Genomic DNA, 23,660 nt, shown 5'->3' on the forward strand with positions numbered 1-23,660 from the left:
GGCTGCCGCAGCAAGCCTGGACCCACTGCAGAGGCTGATCCATGGCAGCAGCCCTTGTCTGTGGGGGATCCAAGCTCTCCATGGACAGAAGCCACTGCCACTCTGTGCTGCTGTCTCTGTATCAAAGGCAGCAGCACTGGGAAGCAGGAGTGAACCAGTCTTCATGGGAAGCCATTTTTTAAAGTGGCTCCCTTTGCAGACCCGCTCCCACCTGCCACCTCACTCTGTTGCCTTTGATAGATGGCAGGATGGCATGGGGGCTCCCCAGGAGTGGGGCCAGGAGCACAGTGGCTGCCCCCAGGAACTATCAAATTGAGTGTAACTGTTAAAATTTCATATGGTGACACGACAATTCAATTATGCTATCTAACAGGCCTAGTTAAAACTCCATTTCTTAGGCACAGTGCAATTATTTGGGCGTGAGTTTGTAGAATAAGCTACCACAGGAAGCCATCAGAAACTTTCACCACATGCTGTCTAAAGTGAAAGCGTACTACTTCATCCTTTCTTTCTCTGATCTGAGCATATCGTGGTGCAGGGGAATTAAGAATAAAGTCTATAAAAAAATCTGACCCTAAAGCCCATACAATTTTCCTTTCTCCAGGGAAAGCATAACAGAAGGAGGGAAAAACATGTGCCAGAGGTTAGTCTAATTGTTTAAATTATTACCGGAAGGGGTTCAGATGCTATGTGATGATGGCATTATAAGGACTTGGATGCAATAGAACAGAGTTAATATAGGCTGTTACTTAGATTGTAAACTCTTTGGGGAGGGGGTAAAACATTTTATTCTGGGTTTGTACAGCACCTAGGACAATGGGGTCCTGTTCCATTACTAGGGTTTCTAAGTGCCATGGTAATGTAAATAAATAATAACAATAGTTCACTGTGTAATTACTGAAGAGAAACAAAACTCTTTTGATCTCTGCATAGTAGATCAGGCCTGCACAACTCGGAAAGTAGCGAGGGCCATATTACTCCAAAGAAAACAGCTGTGGGCTGTTTTGTACTGAATACGCAGGCTAAAAAATTTTGTCGAGCAAAAAAAAACAAAAACAAAAAAAACCCCATGTCTCCACTTGGCCCCATGGCATTTGTCTCTTCTGCACCCTGCCCCTTGATGTCTTCTCCTGACCTGCTCCCTTCCCCGTCCCTGCCTGGCTTCTGCCTTCCAGTTTGTGGGGCTGTCAGAGACTTTTTGAATCCAGCAGTCGCTGGCCGTGATGTCACGATGCCACGTCACGCTGGCATCTGCCGGCATCCCACCCTCGGGCCATATGTTGTGCAGGCCTGTGGGAGATGGTGATTATGGGAAGGATGTTGAAAAGTGATTTAGGAGCACAGTCCCTTTTACTTTCAGTGAGGTCTGCCTTTCTATCTATTACACAGAAACAGGTTAATTCTTACAATATATTGTAGATGACTGACAGTGGGATTATTACTCATACTGAGAAAACATGACATGTTCAATCACATCATATAACAGTAGAGCAAAGAAATAATTGTCACATCCGGACATGACCATCTTTGTAAGAGTGAGTCAGTTAACTATATATGTTCACTTTGTGACTTTTAGAACTGACAGAATATTATGTCATTGCATTTACACAAGGCATGCTCTCTCGAGTAAATCCCAAGGGCAACTCATAGGATGATTGGCATGCTTAGGAATACTCTCTACATTTGTGATTTGTCTAACAAACCTCTTGCCTGAAAGTTGTATGATCTGATTTTTCCCTTTGTAATGAGTATAACTCCTGAGTTGTTTGACCCCTTCAAACTGCTTACCAAACTCTTGTTATACATTTATTTGCACTTGAATCTGTTCAAGAATAAACAATCATAATCTTATGAGTCAGTTTGTATTTTGGCTTGCTTCAGAGGTATTTCTCTTGCTAATTTAAATTTCAAGAAATGTCTTACCAATTATGATAGATCAATTAAGTAATTACAGCTGAATTGCATTAATATACAGGCAATCAAATATTGGTCACTGGCAGATTTCAGTTGTCTTGTTTGTCTCATTGGAATGTGACTTGCCCATACTAGCAGGGTCACTAAAGATAGGAGGGCAGAACTTGCATGTTAAGGAAGCATCTAGGTCCTGAGGAAACTCACTCCAGGAGAGAATGATCATTCAGTCTACATCTTACGCTCCAGAGACGTTTTGGGTCTGTCTGCACAGCAGTGAAACATCCACAGCAGGCCCAAGTCAGCTGTCTCAGACTCATAGAGTTAGGTTGTTAAATTGCTGTGTAGATGGATGGACTCAGATTCGGGGCTGAGATTTAGAATTCTGTGAGGTGGTAGGGTACAAGAGTCAGGCTCCAGCATGAGCCCAAACATCTACACTACAATTTTTTTCCTCACAGCCCAAGCCCTGTGTCATCTGACCAGGGCTAGCCACAGACATGCTACAGATCATTTATTCCAATGCAGCTGTACCATTGTGTACAAAACAAGCATCTGCACATTGACCTCCTTGGTCTCTATCATCATTTTTGGAAAGGGAACTGTGATGTGGTGTCTAACCCCACATAGGAATAGGACAGGGCTGAGCAATAGTTTTTGAAAGAGGGCCATTTCACAAACTTCTGAAGTGATCAAAGGCTTCCTGGAAGAGGTGGGGCCTTGGGCAGAAGGAGAGGGGCCAGGAGGCTTCCGATGTACCCCCATCTACAGACCCTGATTGGCCTGGGGGGCAGAATGTGTGAAGTCTTTTCCCTCATCCCTCCCCCTTTGCCCCTCTCTCTCCCCCCCTTTCTCCACCCTGCCAAGAGCATGCAGTGCCTAGAGGGAACCATTAGCCATTTTGAACATCTAGCAGTTCCCTCTGGTGCTGGGCACCCGAGGCAGGCAGGGGGAGATTTCACACACTCCCTCATCCCTGCCTGGGGATGAGGGGAGTGGCAGGGCAGCCACACGCTGGATTAACCTGTTTGGTGGGCCAGGTCTGGCCCACGGAGGCTGTCTTGTCCACTCCTGGAATAGGAGACAATCGTGGCCTGCCCCAGAAGATGCACTGGAGATGCCCAGAGAGGTAGCATGACGCATAGTCAATCAGGGAGGAGCTGGAAGGCATAGTCAACTAGGCCTGGCAGGCAGATGAAAAGGAGCTGAGGGCAGAGTAGAGATAATTGTTATTGGGAGCCCAGTGGGTAAGGCCTGAACCACAGGAGGGCTGAAAGAACTAAGTACCTTAAACAACGCAGCTGCTAGCAAAGATTGGAGAGCAAGAGGGAGTTCCTGGCAGGCTGCTAGGACTGAGCCACCGAGGGCCCTCAGGTAAGGGTGATGAAGGTAGCTAGGGCCATGGGGATGTGATACATGGAAATACAGCAATACTGAAGGAGGTTACAGAGGAGGAGCAGGAGGTTGCTACTGTACCTGGTATGGGCTTCCCCCTTCCCCCCATTTGATACTGGCCAATTGGCTGGACTGTTGGATGGAGATACCCTCGCTCCTTTTCCTAGAAGGGGGAAACACAAATGATGATCTAGCTAGAGGGCTGAGTTGAAAATAGAACAGAATAATTCTGGGAGCTTATAGAGAAGCCCTAGGCAGAAGCAGAGGCATAATGCTGGTGTGAAGACCATGAATGTGAGCATTAACCTCAAATTAATACCCAGAGCAGGAGGAGGCACTAGTTTGATGATGAGGGCTGCAACCAATGACAGGCACTTCACCGATGCTCCTTTCCTCACAGTAGTTCAATCCTCTATTCTACTACTTCTTTCATAGACACATGTGATCTATTCTGTTCACCTTCAGCTTTTTACTGAGGGCTTGGAATCTGACCCAATATTCCCAGCTGCCAAAGGACTTTGAGACTATTTTAGTAAGGATTCAGGGGCCACATTATATTTTGGGTTGTTGTGTTAGAAGCCCAACCAGAGGGCAAGTTTAGAGAGAAGGCTTGTCCTAGCTCTGCAGAATAATGCTCTTTGAATATGTAGTTTGCTTACTAAGAAGTGCTGCTGTGCACACTCATGTCTCTCATTTTTCAGAGTCCTGGTTTAGCTCTGCAATGATTTGTTCATGAATTTTCACTGTATTACATAACTTGCACCTCTAAATCCCCGTGTAGAAGATGGAATAGAGACACGAGCAAAATGCTTACTGTAAAAACACAATGTGTTGAATATCTAGGTGTATATGACTATAGTATTTCTGTAGCTGAGCATACAGCCTACAGGGGTAATGAGTGGTAAGATCTTTTATGACCTTGTGTGCCCTATGAAATTTCAGGAAATATTTTTATAACTTTTAAATAGATACTTAGATACAATTTTAAGTAAATAGATACAGAATTTAGAAATTCTGATTTAGAAGAGTATCCATAATTTTTTCATTCTTATTTCATAAATTCAAATAAGTCAGTATAATACAAGAAGAAAAGAAAAAATTCTATAGAAGCACTTTCCAACTGACATTAAGTTTAACCAGCACTTTTAGTAAATCAATACCATTCTTCAAAAAACCAAAATTATGATGTGTCCGAATGCATCATTTTGAAGGAAAGAAAATACCTGGGCAAGAATTAAACTTATGCTCCTGCCAAAGATAATGTTCTACATTCTTACTACACCCACTAAACAGCTAATTGGTTTAATACAAAGTATTCATATGCTCTCACAGAGGTAACAAATACAATGTGTGAAAGAACATGATGTTACCAAAAACTCACAACAAGATCTTCCCCGCTAGAGGAAGGAGAAAAAGAATGTCAACAAAGTAGGGATGTTATAATATACAAATGACTCATTTTATTCCTCCTTAGTTACTTCCATTCTGAAGAATTTACTGTAGGCATTTTCTTGGATAGTATCAAGTAATCTGTCTGCTTATGTCTGATGCCAGAATATATATGAGTTATAATCAAAGAAGAATGAATTTTGATAATTAGAAAATGGAAACTTAGGGTATTCTTAGCCATAAGAATACCACAGATTAATTGCTCATTACAGTGGCTGGGCTGAGTTCTGGGAAAAACTACAGCTTGAGCTCTTTAAAATCTATTTCGTTCAGAGCAGTATTTTATCTCAATCCCTCTGATGGTACTACCTACTTAGGAATTTTTATGAGGTTTTCCTCCAAAGAACATGGTAGGCTTTTCCAAATAGACAAAATCTTCTTTTATAATTAGATTTAGAATTTTTGTCACAACATTTTCTATTTAAATAGAGGCCCAATATAGATCATTCAATTTGCACCTGCAGTGTCCACACAGGATTTAAAGCATAGCACAGTTTTTCATGCCCCAACAATCTGGACTGCTGGGCAGTGTAGACATAGGCTTTCCTTCTGGCCCTATATTTCACTTCTATTTTTATAGAAAGTTTTGTGATATTTAATATTTAGATGTAAAATATTCCAAGCTCCGTGTTCAGTACTGACAGCCACTTATGCACCTATGTCTTACTGAAAATCAATGGTATTTGGCCTTGTAAGTATCCAAATCACTTTTAAAGTGGAATATAAAGTTTAAGTCACTTAGGTTATGTCTACACTACAAGGATATTACAAAATGAGTTATTTCGGAACAATATCTCCCAAAATAACCATTTCAAAATTGCACGTCCACACTACAGGAAAGCCTTGAAATTAGACTGAGGCAGGCTCCCCTAATATGGACATGCTACCTCGATTTAGAGCTCCAGGGAGCACTGGGGTGTAATTAGTCTAAATGGCCTTGAGAGGGCCATTCTACCAGTATTTCAAAATAACTATTTTGAAATAGGCGTTATTCCTTATAAAATGAGGTTTTATTATTCTGGAATAAGAAGCCTGTTATTTTGAAATAATTTTGAAATAACAGGTTTGCTGTGTGGATGATCACCTTGTTATTTTGAAATAATGCTGTTGTGTAGACATGCCCTTAGGTGTTTTGAGAATTTTAGCCTAAGAATGGATCACATTTGGAGAGTAGATCTCCTAGATTAGCTTTTCAACTCAGTCTGACATTATCTGTCTGTTTCCTGAAACTAGCGCACTGTGATGGGATCCTAAGGTTGCCAGGTGTCCGGTATTTTCACCTTCTGTCTGGTAAAAAAATTCAGAAAATACTGGACACCTGGCAAAGATGTTCTGATTTTTTTTCCCTGCCAGGAGGCGAAAATACCTGCCAGGAGGCAGTGTTTGGTATTTTTGGTTAAATCATCTGGCAACCCTAGTGGATCCAGATCTTTAAGAATCTTGTAGTGGCTTATTTTGCTTTACTTAAGGTGGAATATCTGTCACTTCTATCATCCATTTTATTGATTATATTTGTTGTAGGAAATGTTTGAAAACTGAACAAATTTTATGTTTAAGATTTCCATTAACAAGAGTTCAGATAAAATGTTTCAGAGAGATGATTTTAGCCATATTTATAGCTTAGAATTTTTAAACATTCTTTGAATAGAAAGGAAATAATTAATTTGAACTTTGTTCACAAGACACCCAGAAATTATTTGTAAAGGCAATTTAAAGTCCTTGACCTATTTGATGAATTTGGCCAATTCAACCCTGGAATGACTCGATTTAAGTGAATATGAAGTGAATATAGACTTTACTTCATTATAGACATATAGATGAATAGACATTTATTTTAACACATATACTTATAGTTTTGAAGATATGTATGTAAATGCATTTAGACATGAATTTCTTATTAACTATAGTGAAGAATCATGTTAGTAACCTTTACTATTATTTATATTATAGTATCATTCAAAATATACTGTACAGATATAACCCATATGCCTCCTAGGCTGTGTCTAGACTACATGCCTCTGTCGTCAGAGGCATGTAGATTAGACACATAGGCAAAGTCAAATGAAGCCGCGATTTAAATGATCGTGGCTTCATTTAAATTTACATGGCTGCCGCGCTTAGCCGACAAACAGCTGGTCAGCTGTTTGTCCGCTCAGCGCGCTAGTCTGGACGCTCCCCTGTCGACATCAAAGCCCTTTGTGGGCAGCCCCATTATTCCTCGTGGGACGAGGTTTTCCGGGGCTGCCGACAAAGGGCTTTGATGTCGACAGGGGAGTGTTCAGACTAGCGCGCTGAGCGGACAAACAGCTAATCAGCTGTTTGTCGGCTCAGCACGGCAGCCATGTAAATGTAAATGAAGCCACGATCATTTAAATCGCGGCTTCATTTGCCTTTGCCAAAACAACAAATCTACATGCCTTACGACAGAGACATGTAGTTTAGACGTACCCCTAGGTGTGGTGTGCTGTCCCACCTACTGACCACTTACAGACAGAAAGAATAAGTTTGCTCTGAGGAAGTTGGCTTTTAGCTCAAACTGTAGATAGGGATGGGGAACATATGGACTGGGGGCCAGACACAACCCTTGGCTTGCTTGGAACCCTGCACCTGAGACTTGGGGCTCCTGCTGTCCCCCCTGCAGGGCTGGAGCAAACAAAATCTACTAGACTGGGCCTCCTAAGGCTCTGGCATGTGAGAAGAAAGTGGGGAGTATCTTTCTCCTTCTCAAGTTTCAGAGGGGTAGCCATGTTAGTTTGTACCTGGAAAAACTTAAATCTTAAAAACAACAAATAGTATTGCAGCACCTTAGTGGGCACAACCCACTTCTTCAGATGAATGGAGTGTGAGGGGTCCAGTTTTCAAATAAATAGCACAGAGAGAGTAGAGGGTAGAGGGAAGAGGAGAAAAAAGAAGACAAGAAAAGGGGAAAGAAATTGTCAGTTAGTGTCCACACTAAATGAAGCTGATAAGAATACTGGCTGCCTCAGTATTCCTACTCAAGGCTGTTGTTGGGGTTTTTTTTAGTGAGATTTTTCTGTGGGACAGCAGCCCCGATCCAAAAGGTTTCCCACCCCTGTTGTAGAGTCTCATACACTAAGCTCCAGAGATCCCAGGTTTGTTTCTGCCTGCTGGCATTTCACAGACACATAAAAAGACAAAATTGTTTGCCAAAGTGCTTATTTTTTTATTTTTTTAGAAATATATATAAAAGGAGAGGAAGAATGCATATAACAAAAAAGCAAGACATTGCATGCTGGCTATTGGTTCTGTTTTGTATTTAATACTAATTTATTGTTTTATGACAAGTATAAGGGCTGCTGGGGAGTGTGTGGGTGTTGTACTGGGAGATTTGTCTTGATTTGTGTGAGTGGTAAATAATATGTATTTAATGTGATGAGGACTATTGTATGTTTGGGGTTACTGTATGTGCTGGTTGTATTGATTTGTGTGTGGGTTGTGCTTGGAGAGTTTGTATTGAGTTGTACCGGTGTTGAATCAAGCTTTGAAGAACTGTAGCAGCTGGGCCAAGTAATCTGCCATCTGTGCAGACTCCCTCATATCACTGACTCATTATGTCCAAGGAAATTTGTACATGGAAATAAGCTGTAGATTGAAGGTGGTAAATGGTGTCATTACCTCTGATACTTGGCATAGATACATCTAGGACACTTGGAATAGTTAGACACATATCTTACTGTTTTAATGTATGTGTACATAGTCATTATTCTAGAGAAATTTGAATGGGAAGCAAGTAGTGGTTTTACAGACCAACTCTGGGGAGGTATTACTGCTGTAGAAGTTGGCATGGAAGAAAGTGCAAAAAGACTTTTGAGCAGAATTAGATTAGCAGTGAAATAGTCGAGGTCAGTAATCCTCCCTTCCCCCTGCCCTTGACTCCTAGATTCAGAGGCAACATCTAGTTTTCAGAAGTGCTTAGTTTTAATTATTTTTTCCAGATATATAATATGAGGCTGTTTTTTGGAGGATTTCACTTGCATTGAAGGTTAAGTCCCTTTGGTGATCCATACTTTGGCTAAACCACACAACCATAACTTCAGGTGGGCATTCCTTTTACCTTACATTAGGACTTCTGATTTTTAAAACCTTAGATAAATTTTAAGTATAAACAGGAGCTAAATTATTGTGTTACTCTCATTATTGTCTTTCTAAAGCCCAGCTTTCTGATAAATTACCAGTGGCTGGCTTCTAATCAGACAGGCAGACTATCAAATTACAGCTGTATTCCTTTGTATTTAGTTGTATATAGTTTTGTTACATGTACTCAGAAATATTGTTTTTCAGACTACCATATTAATATCCCATTTTAGAGACTTTATTTTCCAGTTTTCTCTAGTCACCATACTGAGTCAAAACATTATAAACTTTTATAGACACTTAAAACTTTACAAATATATTTGGGTTTGCAAACATTTTAACCACCTACATGTGCAGTTAGCAAAAATGTATTGTTGAGAACATTTTTGTATTGAGAGTATATATTATTATTATATATGTGAGTATCAGTTTTGACCAGACAGATGGTAATTATTATTAACAAATTGTAACATAATTGGTTGAATAAAGAATAATGACTTTGATTTTTCTTTTCTTTTAAATCCATCATTCTCCCATCACAGCCCCTATCCTGCATTATGTAGCATTTGAGTAGGTAGCTGTACTTTCATGGAGCCCACTGAAGTCAGTAGGGTTTTATGTATGTGTACCAATCCAACAGTGCCGATACCATACAGGACTAGGGCCTAACCATTTATTTTCAAAATATGCAGATGACTTATATAGATCTAAAATATATTCTTTTTTTTACGGAGATATAAACTGAATTTTCGAAGAACAATATGCTATTCTTAGAAGTATTAGTGAGATTTCCAAAAATATGAGGAAAAAAATCCATATTAAACTGAAAACTATAGTGAACAAAGAAAACAAAGTTTAAACGAAAAAAGAAGCACAAAATTTAGAGGATTCAATGTTATCCATTAATAAATTATATTAAATACTTACAATACTATCACAATTATAATGTATAAAAGTTTGCACAAGAGAAAAAAATGAATATATTTGCAAAAATAATTTGATCTCAGTATACTGGACAAAGTTTGAAACTCTGAAGTGAAAGGGGATGTACAGTGTGTGAATATTCTCATTCAGCATTAATGTGACTTTAATTCAGTTTAGTTTAATTCATTTCCAAAAAAAATCAGATAAATCAAATTAAATCCACTTTAATATGAATTAAAATATCTTCAGACGGATTTAATGAAGTTTAATTAATCCACTTCAAATTCACACCTTTAGTTAATTCAGATTAATTTTACTGGATGTTCCTGTGTGGGCAAGTCCTAAACATAAAAATTTGAGACTACAAAATTTAGAAGAGTGATAATAGGTTATGGAACCATTGAATTCAAGGTATATGTGTTCTGTTACCTATGTTCAAATCATTAGCCATTTGGTGAGAGTTAGCTAATGGACAAATGTGTTCATCACAGACCCTTATTTGCCATTCTAGAAGAGTTCAAGTACTGAATCAATGCAAAAATTAAAGGCTGCCACTGAAGAACATTGTTAGGAACTTAGTCTGATTTTGTGATTTCTGAATGTCTTCACCTCTTATTTATTTCAGTGCTTAGCACTTTGAAGAATTGGACCCGAATATTAGTAATAATGAAATTAAATTATTTTTGCTGTACCTCTTCTGGGGATAGAGAAAAACTGTTTTCCATGGAAGCCAGTGTAGAACAATTCCTCTGATTGCATTCACTTAGAAAGTGATACATGTTGGACCTCTCTGGTCCAGCACCCTCAGGACCTGACTGATCCTGAATGAGGGGATTTGCCAGACCAGGGAAGGTCCCTCCACTCATGGCCCGTGCTGCCACCATGCTAGGGCTCCAATCTGCCTCCGCTGCTGCCTCAGCCCCCTGCGGCTCTCCAGATGCTGCTGGCCCTGCTGCTGTCAGGGCCAGAGCACCACAGCCAGAGCTCCTCAGCCACTTGGTTCTATAGCTGGGACTGGAGCTTTCTGGCTGCCACTGGAGTTGGGGCTGGAGCTGGAGCCAGAATGGGACTGGGGCCAGAGCTCCGTGGCTGCTGCCAAGCTGGAGCTCCCCGGGCGCTGGGGACAGGGAGCTTCCCTGGGGTCACAACACCCCACCATGCTGCCTGTCCACACACACACAAGGCTCCCGGCTGAGTTGTTGATGCTTCCTACAGTGCTTTTGCCGTACCGCCAGAACTTCCTGTTTCTAGACTCTTTGGACCATGGATGTTGCCAGACCAGGAAGCCCTGGTTAAGGGAGGTACAACCTGTAGTTATCATCAAAATGCTATATATTTGAAATGATATTAGCCATGTCTGAACAATATTAGCCATAGTGAGGGTAGAATCTATTCAAATACTGGACAAGCATCTTCTTATCAGATGAAAGAAGTTCTGTGTGGAGGAAAAATATTTTTCCTCTCTCGTCTTCCCCTTCATTGCTTCAGAGCTATTACCCTGAATCTTCCTCTTTTACTGATTACTCATGTTGCTAAGAGGCCCTCAGGTCAAATCTGAGGTGCTAAGTTTTATAACAAGATCAATTTTCACAACATTTTTACTGCAATTCTAAAAGATACACTAAATCTGAAGCCCTTGTAAAATATAACAGCTCAGATTATTTTAGAAATGAACATACTTGAAAACCATATGAAACTAGTTATCTGACATTGGGTTTACAACATTTCCGGGAATGACACAAATACTTTACAACAAGCAACAGGGAGTGATAGAATGGTGGAAGATAAAACTGAAAAAGATACACCGCATCATCCAGTGCTTCTCCCTGTAAATGCAGGATTGTTCTTGCCTGAACATCTTGTAGTGGTTTGCAGTTTGGATTTAAAAGCCCCAAGAGATGGGATTTCTAACATTCTCTTTCAAATATATAGTATTTATCCTTAATCCTCAGTCTTAATTTCATCCCTTTGCTTCTATATAAAATATAAAATACTGTTGCTATTCTGTCCTATTGAGTAAAATTAGGTAGCACCAGCAAAAGTAGATAGCTTTCTAAATTGTTGGTTACACACACAAACATTAAGAGCTGAGCTCATTAATCATTTAGCAAGATTTTCACCCTGCATAGGGCCTCTGTCAACTACCATTGAACAGTTCCATTTGAAAACAGATTTTTTTGTTAGTATCTACCTGCAACTATGCTCAGTTTAACAGTGTGCTGCCTCACAGACCTACCGTTCAATTAAAAAGTCAGGTGGGGCTTGGAATTAAAATAATCTGTTCCAATCTATCAAAGCTAATCACAGGAGAATGGCTGAGCAGTTTAAACATTCAAGTTTAAAGAACAGCAATAACTCTTAGCTCCTTCTGTACCTGAGGATATAGTACATACATAATCGAAATTGCCTAATCTACTTTTTGCTCTTTCTCTATATTTGTAAAGTATCAAACATTTTGAGTATCGTCTGAAAGTGAAAAAATGCATCAGTAGGAATGGTACAAGGTTGATAAACAGAAAATATAAATAACTGTCAAAAGCTGAATAGGAGAACCAATAAAGTTCTCTTGATGAAGCCTTTTATTCCTTAACATACATTTTTCTCAAATACTTTATATTTCTGCTTTTTTGAGAAAAAGATACTCTATAACCCTGAGCATGCAAGCTCATATATTACTCATATAATACCACATTGTTGGCATATAAGGGTCTTTCCAAATGGAATAACGGGTAGGATCAGAGCATACATATGACATAGATTAAGACAGATAGCTGTGCATACATCTATGTCAATATATATGGATATATTCACAGATCTTGACTCCCAAACACTGGTGTGTGTGTGTGTGTGTGTGTGTGTGTGTGTGTGTGTGTGTGTGTGTGTGTGTGTGTGTGTGTGTGTGTGTGTGTGTGTGTGTGTGTGTTGGGGGAAAGATGGTGAGTCTGAACATTCAAACAATATTAGAAACTTTAAGCCTGTTTTGCATGTCAGAAAATTTTTACCATACTGTTGGCACAGTGAAAGGGATATCTGCACTCACAGTAGTAATGCAATTTACCCATCTTTTTATGTGTTAGCGTAACTACCTGTAGGCAGAATCGAATCTAGGCTCTCTGTAGCTTAGTTCAAGAGCCTCTACAGCTTGAGGTATAAAGCCATCTGACTCTCAGTTTAGGCTGTAGAATTCACTCATTCTCATCTCTCACTCTAAGGGTATGTCTACACTAGCCCCTTAGATCAATCTAGGGAGGCTAATGAGGGTGACCAGAATTGCAAATCAAGCCTGAGATTTAAATATCCCGTGCTTGATTTTCATGTTCTCAGCCGGTCGCCACTTTAGAAATTGACTAGCTCGATTTAAAGCCCCTAATTCGAATTAGGTGGTAAACCTCATTGCAGGATGAATACCATCTAATTCGATTTAGGGCTTTAAATCAGAATCCCCTTTCACTGCCGCTTGTAGACGCGGGCAGTTACTTCAGGCTAGTCAATTTCTAAAATGCCGACCAGCTGGGAACATGCAAATCAAGCGTGGGATATTTAAATCCCAGGCTTGATTTGCAATTCTGGTCATCCTCATTAGCCTCCCTAGATCGATCTAGGGGGCTAATGTAGACATACCCTAAGGGTGTATCTACACACCAAAGTTATTTTGGAATAGCAGTGGTTATTCTGAAATAACTATGCAAGCATCTACACAGCAATTCTGTTATTTCGAACTAATTTTGAAATAACGGATGGCTTATTCCAACTTCGGTAAACCTGATTCTATGAAGAATAATGCCTATTCCAAAATAGCTATTTTGAAATAAGGCATGTATAGATGTTCCACTGTTGCTATTTTGAAATAGCCCCTCTCCGAAGCCATTCTAAGTTATTCCTCCTGGGGCTCTACATTGAGATAACCTGTCTACATCAAGGAAGGCCTGCCTTGGACTACTTTTGAGGCTTCTCTGCAGTGTAGATGTGCTATTTCAAAATAAGCTATTTTGGAATAACTACTCTGGAATAGCTTATTCTGAAATAACTGTGCAGTGTAGACGTAGCCTAAGTGGCCTACGTGCCAGCATACACACAGAGAACCACACGGTTACACAAGGCTATCTTTTAAATGCAACTGAATCCCACAGCGGCAAATGCATGGCATTTATTCAGGGAGAAAAGTGACTACTGAACAAATACTATAGTTATCAGGCCTTTTATTGGACCAAATATTCTTTCCTCTCTTTTGATTAGCCTGAGTGACCATTATGTTCATTTTTAGAGGCAATTGGTTGAGAGGCCTGTCAGCACTTGCCTTAATCAAACAATGAAGTAAATGTGCATTCTGTAACACCATTCCCTTCAATATATACTGGTAATTGGTTAAAATGGTGTTTGATACATAAGAAGCTTTTCCAGAGTTGTTAGATGACAAGAAATCATCAACAAAATTCAGTGCCAAAGATACTCATACATCTATAAATGATGAGGACATACTGTAAAAGGAAACAAACTTTAATATATAAAACATCCAATTTCCTTAGATTTCTATATACTTACAGTGCTCTATTAAAGAGCAATAAATCCTCTAATCATTAGGATTTCTGAACTCCAATTTATGCTGTGTTAGAGAAGTGCATATGTTAATCTACAATAAATATGTAGCAATGTGATTGTATAATATACTAGAACCTCACTTAAACTGCACTTTAATGAACTGCAAACTTGCTCTGAAAATTGACATTTATTTTGGGCTATGGTGAGGTTTGCGCAAAAACCGTTGGAGCGTCCACACCTCAAGCATGTTTTTGCACAAGAAAATCAGCAGAACAGAGGACTTTTGCTGGTAGAGTTATTCTTCTCCCCATGAGGAATAACTCCTTTTTGTGCTACAGCATTTGTGCAAAAAGGCATGCGTGGATGCTCCGGAGGGGGTTTTGTGCAAAAAACCCATGTCAGAAAGCACAGGTGCTCTGATGGTCATTCCATGAATGGACATCAGAACTTTCTTAAAAAGAGTGTCAATGCAATGTAGACATTTTCTTGTGCAAAAGCACATTGATTTTGCGATGCGCTTTGAGGTCTAGACGCGCTTTTGCGCAATAAGTCTTCCGCAAAAGGCTTCTTGAGCAAAAACTCTGCAGTGTGTACAAAGCCTTGGAGTTCACTGAAGCACACGCCAAAAAGATTCTGTTGACGTTCTGGTATCAGGACTGGTGATGGTGACATAAAGCTCCTGTGATGGGACTACTCCCTCCCGTAGAACTCTATAACGACCTGAAATAGGACTAAGGGACTGATAACTGGCTGGTGATGCTACTATTCACTAGTCTGTGAGCATTAGCACTCTACACTGGGTTTCCTTCATCACTAAATTAATGAGGTTCTACTATTGGTGTCTGCGCATTAATCTGGATGGACCATAAACTCTTGAAAAGTAACAGAGAGGTAGTCGTGTTAGTCTGATCATGGTAAAACAAAAAAAGCAGTCATGTAGCATTTTAAAGACTAACAAGATAGTTTATTAAGTGATAAACTTTCGTAGGACAGACCCACTTTTTCATATCATATTTTGAAAGTGAAAGTGAATATACTTTCAGAATATGATCGGAAGAAGTGGGTCTGCCCCACACCTAATAAACCACCTTAAACTCTTACAGTTCAAAATTATGTTAGCATTTTTCAATGCCTCCACGTGGTCTAAAACTGAATGAAAAATTCAAAATGTTGTAAGAAACACAATTTGTATGATTTTTCATCCCTATTAAAATCATGCACAAATGGAACACGCCAAAGAAAGCTTGTTCACAACAGCATTAGAATTCCCTGAAGCTTGTTCACAATAGCATTACAATTCCCTGAACAAAGTTCAGATAAAGTTTGAAATGAACATTTTTGGACCATCTAAACTTTCTTAAGTACTGTATTTTAAAAAGTGGAAAAGTGGCTGGGTCAAAATCGTGATAGCATTTAACAGTCCCCCTCCCCCCAATAGCTTTCTATAAAGGCTAATTACTATTTGGTGAATTGCTAAGTGATCAGTTGTTTGAAAACTATAGGATATTGAAGAACTATTTTTGTTCAAAACATCCTTATTAGCTATTTTTATTGTGTTTTGGTCATCAAATGGTACATTATTTATGTAAAAGGATAGTATGTATGTTTTTATACAGGATCTCTATGTATATAAAGACATATAGTATGAATATTTAAGGGCTAAATGAAGGCCAAATATTCTGTTGAGAGTTACCCTTCATTTAGATCTCTGTACAAGAATATAAATATTTATTAGGCTGTTGCTGTATTAGCACTTGCATAGCAACACTATCTATAAGGCTGTATCAGCATTTTCTTTTAAATTCTGCATGGCAGGAGAAAAAATGAAATCCTTGAGCTAAAAATATGGCATCTAATGTCTCATTCAGGAAGGATATTCATTTTGAAAAAAATATGGGTGGAAACAGTTAGACTTTCACTTCTAAAATATTTCTGTTTTCTTGTGGCCAGGAGGTAGACATTTTATTATTATATAATTAGCAGACTTAGCTGGTGTTGCCTGGGTCCTTCAGAGCAGGGCCTGGGGAGGGCATGAGAGTGAGAGTTGGGGGGTGAGGAGGGCCTCAGGGGAACATTTTCTCTCTCCCCCAGTTCCCCCACTGACCACAGGCTCATTCTTTCCCCCTGGAGGAGCCCCCCTACCCACCTGGGGACTGTTATCTCCTCTTCCCAGCCCTCTCCAGCCTGCCTGTCTCCCTCCCAGATCTTACCAGCCCACCAGAGGCCTGTTGTCTCCCCACATCAGACATTTCCCAGGAGGGAGGGTTCTTTTCTCTCCCCCCCTCCAGTGGTGCAGCCAATGGCCAGGTGGGGGGAAAGGCTTGGGGTGGAGGGGGGATACTTACCCAGTCTGGTGGCAGTCTAGATGGCAGAGCTCCAGCTCTGCTGGCCATTCCTTTGCCCCCAGTAGTCACTCTGCAGATTAACTCTCTCCTGTGGGTTGTTGTCCCTAGTAGGCACTCTCATATCACATCCCTCTAAGCAGTAGCCCCTCCCTTTGCATGTTATGGAAAACAGTCCCTTTCCTGGGGCTTCCCTGACTTTGTTTTACACTAGAAGAAGTAGAAGAAGCTGCATATCAAATTTGGTGACCCATGCTCTTTAGGAGGAGTTCTTGAACAAATGGATATGCAGACAGACACATAGACAAATATATAGAGAGATGTTTTGACTGGAGATTTTTTTATGAATAATAATTTGTAAGTTATGCTTACAAATAATCATTAGACTCAAACAAAGAAATTCACTGAAAGAAGTCTATTTGAAAAAGGAAATTAAGTCTGTGACAAATTCATGAATGTGAAGATTCATAGACTCATAGAATCCCAGGGCTGGGAGATCTCAGGAGGTCATCGAGTCCAGCCTGCTGACCAAAGCAGGATTAATCTTAACTAAATCATTCCAGCCAGGACTTTATCAAGCCAGAACTTTAAAAACTGTAGGGGTGGAGATTTTACCATCTCTGTAGGTAAGCCATTCCAGTGCTTCACCACCCTCCTAATGAAATAGTTTTTCCTAATTTCCAAACCAGATGTCCCCCATTGTAACTTGAGACCATTGCTCCTTGTTCTACCATCCATTACTACTGAGAACAGCCTCTCTCCAACCTCTTTGGAACCTCCCTTCAGGAAGTTTAAGGCTGCTATCAAATACCCCCTCACTCTTGTATTCTGCAGACTAAATAAACCCAAATCCCTCAGCCTCTCCTCGTAGGTCATATGCTTCAAGCCCCTAATTACTTTGGTTATCCTCGTCTGGACGCTCTCTAATGCGTCCATATCCTTTCTATACTGGAGAGCCCCAAACTGGATGCAATACACCAGATGTAGCCTCACCAGTGAAGAATAAAGGAGAATAATCACTTCTCTAGATCTGCTGGCAATGCTCTTACTAATGCACTGTAATAGGCATTAGCCTTCTTCATTACAAGGCCACACTGTTGATTTATATCCAGGTTCTCATCCACTGTAATCCCCAGCTCCTTTTCTGCTGAACTGCCACTTAGCCAGCTGGTCCCCAGACTTGTAACAATACTTGGGATTCTTCCATCCCAAGTGAAGGATTCTGCACTTGTTCTTGTTGAACCTCATCAGATTTCTTTTGGCCCAATCCTTCAATTCGTCAAGGTCACTCTAGACCCTATCCCTACCCTCTGACTTATCTCCCTCTCCTCTTATCTTAGTGTCATCCACAAACTTGCTGAGGGTGAAATCCATTCCCTCATTCAGGTCATTAATAAAGATGTTGAACAAAACTGGCTGAAGAACCGATCCTTGGATTCAGGCATATGTATTCAAGTTAACTGACACCTTACTCTAGGAGCAGCCCAGTTGGATTACATTAATAGCATAAGAGCGTGATTGTTAGCCTGGGATTGAATTTGGGGGTTAACTTTTGATACCCATATATCCTTACTAATATGTGTGAACAAAGACACTGTGTGTTACATCTGCCCTCAAGCAGATGGATGAAAAGGGATAAGGGATAGAGCTAAAATGTTACAGGATATGGTGGGAGTATAATATTTAAGCATATACTGGAAGGCTGCCTGGCTCTCTCTCAAGTCAAGCAACCAGTTAGGAGGGGTAAGGTAGGATTGGAGGGAAAGATATTTGGAACACTAAAAGACAAAGAAATGCCTGGCCTTGGCCAGAATACATTCCTTGCCCTATCCATAAGATATAAAATAGGTGGCATCAAGCCCCTTAACTCACAATCCTCAGGAAGAGAACATGACCATAAGTTGTAAGGACTGGAACAAGGAACATGCACTATAAGCATATTTGGGCATGCAAAGAAGAAGAGGGGAATAGAGAATGGGAACACTGGGAAAAGGCTCTGCAACATGAGAGCTGTGGCTTCCTTGAAACTAACTCCAATAAACATTGCATTGCATGCACTTTGGACTTCTGGTCTTCTGCTTTCCGTCTATGTGACAAAAACCATGAGAAAAGTGAGCAGAACCTCCTAACAGGTATTCTGTGTAATAAGGAAATTGGAATCTCATCCTAAAACAGGACATTGCAGTATAAATCTCTAAAACTGCAAGTTCTTAGACACTGGTGGCTCACTGAAAGTTGAACATTTCCTTTCTTTCTTAATTCTATTTTTAAGTGTGCTTGTTTGTTCATTTGTTTGATGTGAATGTATCTGTTTATGTCAGTCAGCCACATTTTCCTTTCTCCTAGTATGACTATAACAAACAAAATTTTTAGCTTAATCGCTATACTTCCATAAAACTATCTTTTATAATGTTCTTCTAAAGTCAACTGATAGTCTTCCTGATAATATAATCATGATGCTGTTTATTGCTATTACTGTAAAATACATTTTGATTTTTCCAATCACAGCAGATATTAGTTGAATATAGTTTAGCTCTTTAAGTGACTTGGGGATAATAGCCAATCAATCAAATTTAATCAATAGGCTAGTCAACTATGCAGATTTCCTCATCTAAAATTTCAGCTTTATACAAACAATCTTTGGTTTCAGCAGATTTTTCATCATTTTTAACAGCCAGAATGGACACAGAAAACAAATGTTCTTTAAGCACCTTAGTCCAGAATTGGTAAAAATAAATTCACACATAGGTATAATTGTGTTCAATCTTTACATTCACATGATTTGAAATATTTCTCCTCAATTGTCTTGGCCTCACTTTTCACAAAATCCATTGGGAATGTTGCAATTTACTTCAAAAGTGGGCAAGGTCAGGCATCAATAGAATAATTTAAAGTATCGGTTAAGGCACTAGGTTGGACAGAAATATTTAATGAAGCAAAAACCTTTATACTCAGTTTCTAGACACACTCTAGTTTGAGACATACAGTTATTTCAAAACCATAAAGGCTTTAATTTAAATATTAAGTAAAAGCCTCCACAAGCAGAGTTTGAGAATCACAGTCACATAAAAATATTAGCTATTCTTTTCAAAAATGTTAAAATGCGACAGTGTATCCCCTATTGTTAGGCTATTTGTTGCCTGTGCTGCTAGTGAATGAACAGTAGTATATTTGTTCCAGTTTGTTTGAAAACTATTGAACTACATAATTAACCATTAAAGACTAGAGTAAACAGCTGAATGTGACATTTGCTTTCTTTCATTTTAACTAGTTTAAAATGTGCATCACAGTGGAAGAACAGCATGACATTAAAAGCATAACCTATCTCATTCCCTGTGGTTCTTTTTAAGGACTTTCAGAGAAAAACTATTTTACAGTCACTCCAAAAGATAAACAAGCTCTATCTTTTGAAGTTATTAAGAGAAATGTTCAGCTAATATTGACACCAAAAACTACTCTTTAACCTTGGACATGTTTGGTCCAAATGAAGCTCATGTAGGTGACCATGCTAAGGAATAAATTGCTTTCATCCATTCGTTAGGTACATGTGAAGAGCCTTACATGAGATATGTTTATTGTTTGAAAAGAGAGTCTGATGTTCCACCATCTGATCCTTAAGTAGAGTGGAAATGTGGTAGAGTAAATTAATGTTGTGCTTTCATTTCAGCTTAAATGGTGCATTAAGGACATGATCAAACATACACTGAAGTTAGTGGAAAAATTTTCACTGGCTTCAGTGGGCACTGAATCAGGTTTTACGTATTGCAGACTCTTTCCTGTTTAGTCCAATAATGGAAATTCAAATCAAACTTAGATACATTAGGATACATTTAAGTCAGGGATGTATTCAGCTTTTAAATGGAAATTGGCCAATGCTTCTAGCTTTTGTAGGGGAAAATGATGAAGCAAGTCTAATCTCATTCTAGATGTCAGTAAGAGATTGATCATAGCTCTTCACAATAAAGAACAGCCAACATCTGCTGAGTGAAGCACAACTAATACCACAGCCTACATGACTTCTGAGTCAGGGGAGATAAAAGGCAGCTTCATAGTTAAATGCCTTTCACAATGTGACAAAGTCAAGTATGAGTAGCTTCCACAAGTCTCATCCTGGGTTTAAAATATTGTAAGATTGTTAATTTTACCATTATATTTCAGGCAGATGATAAAAAGTGAAGACTTGACCAAGCAATCTTAGCTGTCTTAATGAAAAAATGACAGGAATGGAATCCTCTCTCACAGGTTTTATCAATAAAGATGATGCTGAACAACTGAAGTACTCAACTGAAGAGTTCGTTTTTATTTGCCATCTGCAACAGGGTCACACTATGAAAAATATTGTAAGAGGTTGGGACAGATTGCTGAGCAACAGCAACTGATCCAGCACTCTGATCATTACAACATCAATTAGTTGCCCCAGTCATATGTAAGTATAGAAATGATACCAAATTAATAGACTGAAGATGGGAGATGGATCTGTGTCAGGATAATGTCTGTTCTATAGCTAGACAGACTCTTGGTACATGGATATCCATTTGTCCTTATTCCCCCCCACTCCTTGGTTCTTCAGATGTGACCAGGATTGTCTGTTGAAAATGTACAGAAAGAAAGACACATATGCCTTGAATACAGTCTGAGTTCTAGAATGATTGCAAGGCCTCTGCATTTTAGAGCTTAAGACTTGCTCTATGAGATTGCTTATATGATCCCCACTGCACCTGAAGGCTGAGGCTTCTGTTAGTATGGTCTTGAGTATGAATTGGGATTGCCTGGGTCTCTTTTTGGACATCTGCTTGGTTCCTTCCACCAATCCAGTGACTAGAAGACTGAAAGAAGGGAACATCATCTTATCCAGATGGTATTTGGCTGGGCAGTAGATCAAGGACTGCCAGGCCTGAAGTTGCTGAAAGAAAAGCCTTGCCTGTGGGTTAATGAACCCACAAGCTGCCATAAGACCCAAGAGCTAAAGTCAGGATTTGGCTTTCATCAAAGAGTATGTCTGTCTTTCATAATCTACAGTGACCTCATGGCATCTCCTGAGTTCTTGTGGCTGCAAAGTCTGTGAAGAGAAAGATCATGTACAGGCTACACTTGTCACTTCAACATTTTCCAACTGTAGCAGGATTTTCTTATTTAATGATGCATTAATGCCTGTGCATAAAGATTTTTAAATGCAAAGACCATTGCTTAGATGCAATCTCACACTCCCAGTTGCTGAAGCTGTAGATCACTGCAGTGGATAGCCACTGATGTCTGTTGTGCCTTGTCAAGCCTTATGCATCTTACAATATCTTGTTGCAGTGCTTTTCTTGCCCTTCACCCAAAAGGACAAAGTGGACTTAGTAGGCTGGAAAAAGACACAGTTACCCTTTAATTGGTTTAGCCCACAAATGAAAGCAATGTCCCGAGTTGTGGCTGCTGCTACAAACAGGGGAGCCGACAAACTTGCCAGGCTCCTGAGCAAGGTGGGAGATGTGGTGCAGCACTCCTGGAAGGGGTGGGGCCTTGAGCAGAAGGGGTGAGGCTGAAACAGCCAGCCCTCCACACTGCCCAGAGTGCACCACGCTGCCCCACCCAGCCAGCCCTCACAGCCACCCAGAGCATGCTGCATCACATTTTGGTGGTGATTTAAAAGGCTTCAGAAGCTTCTGCTTCTGTGGTAGTGGCAGCAGCAGCTGAGAGAACCAGGCCCTTTTGTATTATGAGGAAACTGCCCCCTTTACTGCCATCCTTCCATCCACCCCCGTGCACTTATTGGTGAGCCTGGCAGCAAATAAGCAGCTACTTGCAGCCATAGGTGAAAGCTGGATGGAAAAAGAGGACCAATGAAAATACTACTCAAATAGTGCAATTATCCTGACTTCTGGCTTGGTCCTACCTCTCTTTCTAGATCCCATACTCTGTCCTTTATATCCTCACCAGAATGCACAAGGAGAAGATGGACACATGCCTATCCCTATTAGACAGTGCTGTCTAGAAAATTCTCCAGTGTGTTCATTGGATATGCTCTCACACGCTGTGGAATATGTACAAATACTAGGACACACTCATTTCTCACTTTTAAAACAATACCATAGTCTTTCATCATGACTGATGGACTGTGGCATATCAAGACTCTACAAATGCATGTTGTTGATATGCTTGTAAACCATTTTGACAGCATTTCCTGCCTCTGATTTCAGAGGTAGCCATGTTAGTCTGTTTCAGCAAAAAAGAACAGAGTCCAGTGGCACCTTAAAGACAATTTCGTGAGATTACAAAACCTTATGTTATAATAAAATGGTCTGACTTTAGAGATTTTCTATTTTCTAAATTCCATATAAACTATTTTCTTATCATTTCACCTACTGATACTTCTTATCATGGGTTGGGAATGTACATAAACCATTTTTTAATTATTGTAGTTTAAAAAAATCAGACATTGTATTTGATAATACTTTCCTTCTTTTTGATTGATTGTTGTTATAGTGATAGTTTCAGGAAGGAACATTATCAAGGATCATTTTAAAGACCTTAAGTTTACAGTATAATTGTTTTCAGTACCTTGTTAAATATGTATTATGACCTTAGTTTGCATGCTGATTATTTGAAAATAGATTTGTCCTCCTCGTAACTCTTATTTTTAATACAAATAAAAATCAATAAACTATATGATGAAAGAACAGTAATTCAAAGCATTGAAAAGCACACACAAATTGCCATTTTTTCCACCACAATGCAGCCTTCTATTATATAAGAACTAACTTACAGAAAGTAATGTCTTTTATTTTTCATATGCTTTGTGGAATAAATATTTGTTATGCACCCAGCTATATTTTCAACTATATTTCTTTTTCATATTTCTGAAAATCAGCACACGTATTTTGAGTGGTATAACAAGCATCACACATTTTAAAAATGTCAATAATTCCTAATTTTTTTATATATGTAAAATCTTATAAAAAGGCAGAAGCAGCTCAACAAGACAAATGACTGCATTTGACTCCTAAGTCAAATTAAATATCT

General features: G+C 39.5%; 1 protein-coding gene across 1 annotated transcript in view; it reads right to left on the reverse strand.

Annotated features, from left to right (window-relative positions):
- The window catches only part of KHDRBS2 (KH RNA binding domain containing, signal transduction associated 2), a 594,613-nt gene that overhangs the window by 145,227 nt on the left and 425,726 nt on the right, over positions 1-23,660 (reverse strand). The window lies entirely within an intron of this gene.

The sequence above is a fragment of the Pelodiscus sinensis genome, chromosome 3 (assembly GCF_052426305.1).
Source record: "Pelodiscus sinensis isolate ZL-2025 chromosome 3, ASM5242630v1, whole genome shotgun sequence".
NCBI lineage: Eukaryota > Metazoa > Chordata > Testudines > Trionychidae > Pelodiscus > Pelodiscus sinensis.